The sequence below is a fragment of the Aegilops tauschii genome, chromosome 2 (assembly GCF_002575655.3).
Source record: "Aegilops tauschii subsp. strangulata cultivar AL8/78 chromosome 2, Aet v6.0, whole genome shotgun sequence".
In the NCBI taxonomy this organism is placed as follows: Eukaryota; Viridiplantae; Streptophyta; class Magnoliopsida; order Poales; family Poaceae; genus Aegilops; species Aegilops tauschii.
Window position 1 is genome coordinate 530278260 of NC_053036.3, and position 6491 is coordinate 530284750.

Consider the following 6491-nt stretch of genomic DNA (forward strand, 5'->3'; position numbering starts at 1 on the left):
GAAAACGTAGCCTGATTGAGATTTGAAGTCATCTGGGTCAGTCATGAAGCCTGCATCAGTGTAACCACTTACAATGAGCTCTTCATCACCTCCGTACACAAGGAGTAAATCCTTGGTCCTTCTGAGGTACTTAAGAATACCCTTGACTGCGGCCCAGTGTTCCAACCCTGGATCACTTTGGTACCGGCTGCTAACACTTAGCGCATAGGAAACATCTGGTCTTGTACATAGCATGGCATACATAATAGAACCAACTGCCGAGGCATATGGAACATCATTCATTTGTACTCGCTCATCCAGAGTCCGAGGACTCTGATTCTTGCAAAGCACTGTGCCAGGTGACATGGGGAGTAGGCCTTTCTTGGAGTTCTCCATGTTGAACCTTTTCAACACCTTGTCAATGTACGTGCTTTGGCTAAGCGCTATCAGGCGTTTTGATCTATCTCTATAGATCCTGATGCCTAATACATATGCCGCTTCGCCTAAGTCTTTCATTGAAAAACTTTTCTTCAATGAGTCTTTTATTTCGCTAAGAAAATTCACGTCATTTCCAATCAACAATATGTCATCCACATACAAGATTAGAAATGCTTTTGCGCTCCCACTAAACTTCTTGTAAACACAAGATTCTTCGTCATTCCTGATGAAGCCAAACTCTTTGACCACTTCATCAAAACGAATGTTCCAGCTCCTTGATGCTTGCTTCAGACCATAAATGGCTTTCTGAAGTTTGCATACCTTTCCAGCATCCTCATGAATGACAAAACCTTCTGGCTGTATCATGTATACATCCTCTTTGAGGTTTCCATGTAGGAAAGCCGTTTTGACATCCATCTGCCATATTTCATAGTCGAAATAAGCAGCAATTGCTAGCAATATCCGAACAGACCTAAGCATAGCTACTGGCGAGAAAGTCTCGTCGTAGTCCACTCCTGTAACTTGTGTGAACCCTTTCGCGACAAGTCTAGCTTTGTGGATAGTAATGTTACCATCCGCGTCCGTCTTTCTTTTGAAAATCCATTTACAACCAATGGGCTTTACGCCTTCTGGAAGTTCTTCCAAGTTCCAAACCTGGTTTTCGTACATGGATTCCATTTCGGATCTCATGGCTTTGTGCCATTCTTTTGAGCTGGGCCCCGCCATCGCTTCCTTGTACTGCGCAGGTTCATCGTCTTCAAGAATGAAGATTTCGTTATGAAACCACTCAGGTGGCTGGATAGCCCTACCTGATCTGCGCGGTTCAGTTACAACATTGTTTGAAGTCTCCGCATCACATGCGACAACTTCCGGCTCGGTTGTAGGGATAATTAGCGGAATTTCATCCGGTTCCTTAGCCATATCAACGGTTGCCGAAGATTCACTAATCTCATTAAGTTGTACTGTCCTCCCACTCACTTCTTTAGTGAGAAACTCTTTCTCAAGAAAGACTCCATGTTTTGCAACAAACACTTTGTTCTCGGAGGCGTGGTAGAAAGAATACCCAACTGTCTCCTTGGGATAACCTACAAAGTAACATTTGTCTGATCTGGGATCAAGTTTGCTTGGCTGTAAACGCTTTACATAAGCTTCACAACCCCAAATTTTGAAAAACGACAGGTCGGGTTTCTTCCCGTGCCACATCTCATGTGGCGTCGTCTCAACAGATTTAGACGGTGCTTTGTTTAGTGTGTGAGCAGCAGTAAGTAGTGCGTGACCCCAAAAAGATATTGGAAGATTTGTAAGAGACATCATTGACCTTACCATGTCCAACAAGGTTCGGTTACGTCGTTCCGATACTCCATTTCTCTGTGGAGTTCCGGGAGGCGTAAGCTGTGAAATGATTCCACGATCACTCAGATGTTGGCCAAACTCATGACTAAGATATTCGCCTCCGTGATCAGACCGCAGAAACTTAATCTTTTTGTTACGATGATTTTCTACCTCATTCTGAAATTCTTTGAACTTTTCAAAGGTTTCCGATTTATGCTTCATTAAGTAGATATAGCCATACCTACTCAAATCATCAGTAAAAGTAACGAAGTAAAAATATCCACCCCGTGCGCCTGTGTTCATTGGACCACATACATCACTATGTATTATTTCCAATAATTCACCCGCCCGTTCAGGATGACCCGTGAACGGCGTCTTGGTCATTTTCCCCATCAGGCAAGCTTCACATGTGTCAAATGATTCAAAATCAAGGGACGGTAAAACTCCATCTTTATGGAGTCTTTGCATGCGTTTCTTACCGATGTGGCCAAGGCGACAGTGCCACATGAAAGTGGTGGTGGTATCAGCCTTCTTAAGGCGTTTAGCATTCACGTTAAAGACATCATTTCCACATTCAAGATTTAGTATGAAAAGGCCCCCAACAATGGGTGCAAATCCATAAAACATATCCTTACAATAAAGTGAACAACCATTGTTCTCAGACTTGTACGAATACCCATCGTGTACCAAACATGATCCGGAGATAATGTTTCTACACAACAGTGGAACAAAATAACAGTTACTTAGTTCTAAGATAAATCCTGAAGGGAGACGTAGAGGCATAATGCCGACGGCTTGAGCGGTGATCCCAGCGCCGTTCCCGACGCGCATCACGACTTCATTCTTTGCTAGCTTGCGCACCTTCTGAAGTCCCTGTATCGAGTTGCAAATGTGAGCAACTGATCCGGAATCAAATACCCAAGACTTAGAGTTTTCGCTAGCAAGCAAAACGTCAATGACATTAACTTGTATAACAATTATACCTTTTCCGGTTTTCCCGGTCTTCTTATCTTCCAGATACTTCTTGCAGTTTCTCTTCCAGTGTCCTGTGCCCTTGCAGTAGAAGCACTCAGTTTCATTCTTGGCTCCGCCCTTAGAGTTGCTTTGGGAGCCGGTCTTACCGGTGCCCTTGCCCTTCTTTGGCTTGCCTTTCTTCTTTTTGAAACTGGCGGTTTTATTCACAAGCAACACTTGCTTGCGATTTTTCCGCAGTCCTCCTTCTGTAGTTTTCAGCATGGCGAGCACTTCTTCCGGCGTCTTCTCCATCCCTGTCATGTTGTAGTTCATGACAAAACCGTCATAAGACGGGGGGAGTGAAGAAAGCAACATGTCCATCATATGGCCAGGTGGAAGTGGAAATTCTAGGGCTTTAAGCCTTTCAGAATAGCCAATCATTTTGACCACGTGTTCGCCAACTGAACTACCCTCAGCCATCTTGCAATCCATCAAAGCCTTCATGATATCATATCGTTCAGACTTTGCGGTTTCCTTGTACAGAGCATCCAATTCCCGGATCATATCACGGGCTTTATGGAATTCAAAACGTTTTTGAAGCCCTGGACTCATGCAAGCTAGCATGAGGCACTGCACTAAGTTGTGATCATCATCCTTAGTGGCCCAGACATTTTGTTCATCTACCGGTGCATCTGCCGCCGGTTTAGCTGGAAGAGCAGTTTCAAGCACGTACAATTTCTTAGCGCCCCTGAGGACAATCCTCAGGTTACGGACCCAGTCCGCATAGTTGTTTCCAGTCGTAGCTAACTTCTCTTTCTCTAACATCGGGCCTAAGTTGAACGCGGTGTTGCGAGCCATTTGATCTACAACGAAAACACAAGTTTCACTTAGACTTTGTTTATAATGAAATTTGCACTAGTGAATAAACATTTTATTCTAAAATGCACTCCCACTCAAATCAATATCTCTCAAAATTGATTATGAGTGATTCAAGATCCGTGTATTGATTGTTCGCCATTGGTGTAACACCACTGATGACGAAAATCTTAACCGGTAGGCCAACTTGCCAATCACATCACTATGTGACTCTTGTTCATCTTTCGATGTGTGTGTTCCGAGCTCATGACGGTCATGCCTGAACGTCAAGACAACCAAGTGATCTCGCTGCGAGGTCTCAACTCACCCGCCTCACACTTCTCTAATCGTTCGTACCCGTGTGACATGGCGCACCCTGAAAAGATAGGTGTCGTGACGGTGCTACACTTGGGAGAACACTATCTACTTGATATCTTTAAGTGAGAGATCACCCTAATAAAAGCGACTACCGCGCAATCAAGAAGGGTGCATCATAGGGGATAAACATCTCAGGCAATTCATAATTAGCATGATATGGTATAGCCCTTTCTGACGGAGAAGTCTTTCAATTCTTCGTCTTCGGCATTTGCTTCGGTGTTCACCTTCGCGAAGATTGCCACCACCTTGTCGATGCACTAGATAATATTGCTATCTCTGTAGCTAATAAGATAAGTGCATTACTTAAGGTTGACACGCAGGTCATTAAAGTGCAATCATATGGCTCCAGCCATCATGCAGAATCATGACACGCAGGTCATGTTAGTTACATCATATAGTCATCTCATACATAATCAAATTGAATATGAGCATTGCTATACCACATCACATGCACATCCTGCAAAACCAAGTTAGACGCCTCTAATCGGTTTATGCAAAATTTTATTTTACGTGGCTTCTAAGGTTTTGACTTAAACCGCAGCTACCAACGTTTTATCATCAAGTATGATTATTCAAGTTGCTAGATTAACATCTCGGGGTGTATGAAACACGAGATAATTAAATCTCGAGCCCCATACTAAACTTCGTCATACGCATGACCCCCGTGCAGATCATATCTGCAATGCCCTTTCATCTACGAATTTCATCTTTCTTTTGACTATGGCAGAACCCAAAGAGCTGATAGCACTTCCATGATCAATCAGGATCACGGATTGCCAGAACTTTGTCAAATTCCACCATGTTGTCTCGAGATTGAGCAAACACAAATTCTAGGGAAGCAACAAGAATGTCGGGTAACAGATTTCATCTGTCACCCGCATAAATAATTTTCAGCAATAGATCTCATCTACTCCAAAATTATATTATGCAATACCCATACATCTCCATGTATTCTAGATCGTAACCTACATCTACGCATAGCACGGCTTATGATGCCACTGTAGGGGAACGCGACAGAAAACGAAAATTTTCGGTATAGCGAGCACGCCCAGGACCACTATGGAGACTGCATACAAGGTTTGATCTGATCCGTACCGACTCGAAGCGCAGCGGAAGAAGAGTCGGTGCAGATCCCCGCAGCTAGGATTTACAACCTCCCAACCGCGAGGATGTACTCCTTCTCCGGACAGCCCTTCGGGAGGCGGTCGGATAGTCCCCCGGACAATGTCGCGGACAGCCCTTCGGGAGGACCCTCGAAACTCGGACGGAGACTCGGACAACCCTTCGGGAGGACACTCGAACAGCCCCTCGGGCAAAAGATCGAAACTACAATCTCTCTACAGGGTTGCACACATACGGTGTCAGCTATCCGGCAGGGCTTCGCCGTCCAGAACTAGTTCCTGCCGGAACCTAGACAGCCTTACGGCTCTACGAAACTCTTTTCGTGGGAGGGAGAGAAGAAGCCAGATAATGCATGGCATGTGTATGAGAGCAAGGGATGAGCTTTGGGCTGCCCACTCCTCCTCTATTTATAGGAAAGCCAAGGGGTAGGGATGGCTCACAAAAACCCAAAGTGCCCATGCAAATGTCACACATGAAGGGCATAATGGGGAGTGAAGTGGAGCTCCATGGAGCCCCACACATGTGGCCGGCCAACCCCCTTGGGGGACCCCCATGAGGAGCATGCTTGGCCCCCAAGCCCTTCTAGAAGCCTTTTGGAGATATCCCAAAAGGTGACTCACCATAAAATATCCCAAAAAGCACTTTCACTATTCACGACGACATTTTTCAGCGTCTGTTCGAACTGAAAATATTTATGTGGGCTTGGAACATTTCCAGTACCCACCAAAATTATTTTCAACGCGTTCCGAAACAATTCCGGTTTAGTGATTTTCATCTGCGAAAAGCATCTGAAGTGGCTCCGGCAGCTCCGGAACATTTCCGGTTTTTATCTCAGAAAATTCCAAAAAGCTTTCAGAATGATTCTGGCACCCTCCAAGAATTATCAGGCATGTGCCGAAACCAATTTGACTTAATGGTGTATCCCAAAACAACTTTTCGGTATCATCGAAACTTATCCGATGACCTCTCTCTGCGGTACGATTCCGCTGTCCGAAACTTTTCGGTGTCCGAAACTTTTTCGGTGATTTTCTCTCAGACTCCCTGTCTAGTATTCAGCAGATAGATGACCCTTAAGCATGTGACCCTATAGGTTCGGTGAAGTATAGACATGACCTGGAACCCCTTCCGATCGATGATCAACATCGGAGCCGTGGACACCCATATTGACCCCTATACCCACACGAATGAATATTCGAGTGAACCTCCAGTTGCAGTGAGCTATTCCTGTTGCTTCGCGATATGTCACAAACACCCGAGGTGAGATTTATTGCATGCCCATGGACGAACAATTTGTCCACCATGCAAGTTACCTCGTTACCGGTTTTGTTCTCTTTTCTCGTTTCCGTGTTCCGTCATCCCAGTGATCAAATCACAATGTGTCTGGCCAGACGATGATGGATACCGTTACACCGAGAGGGCCCGAGTATATCTCT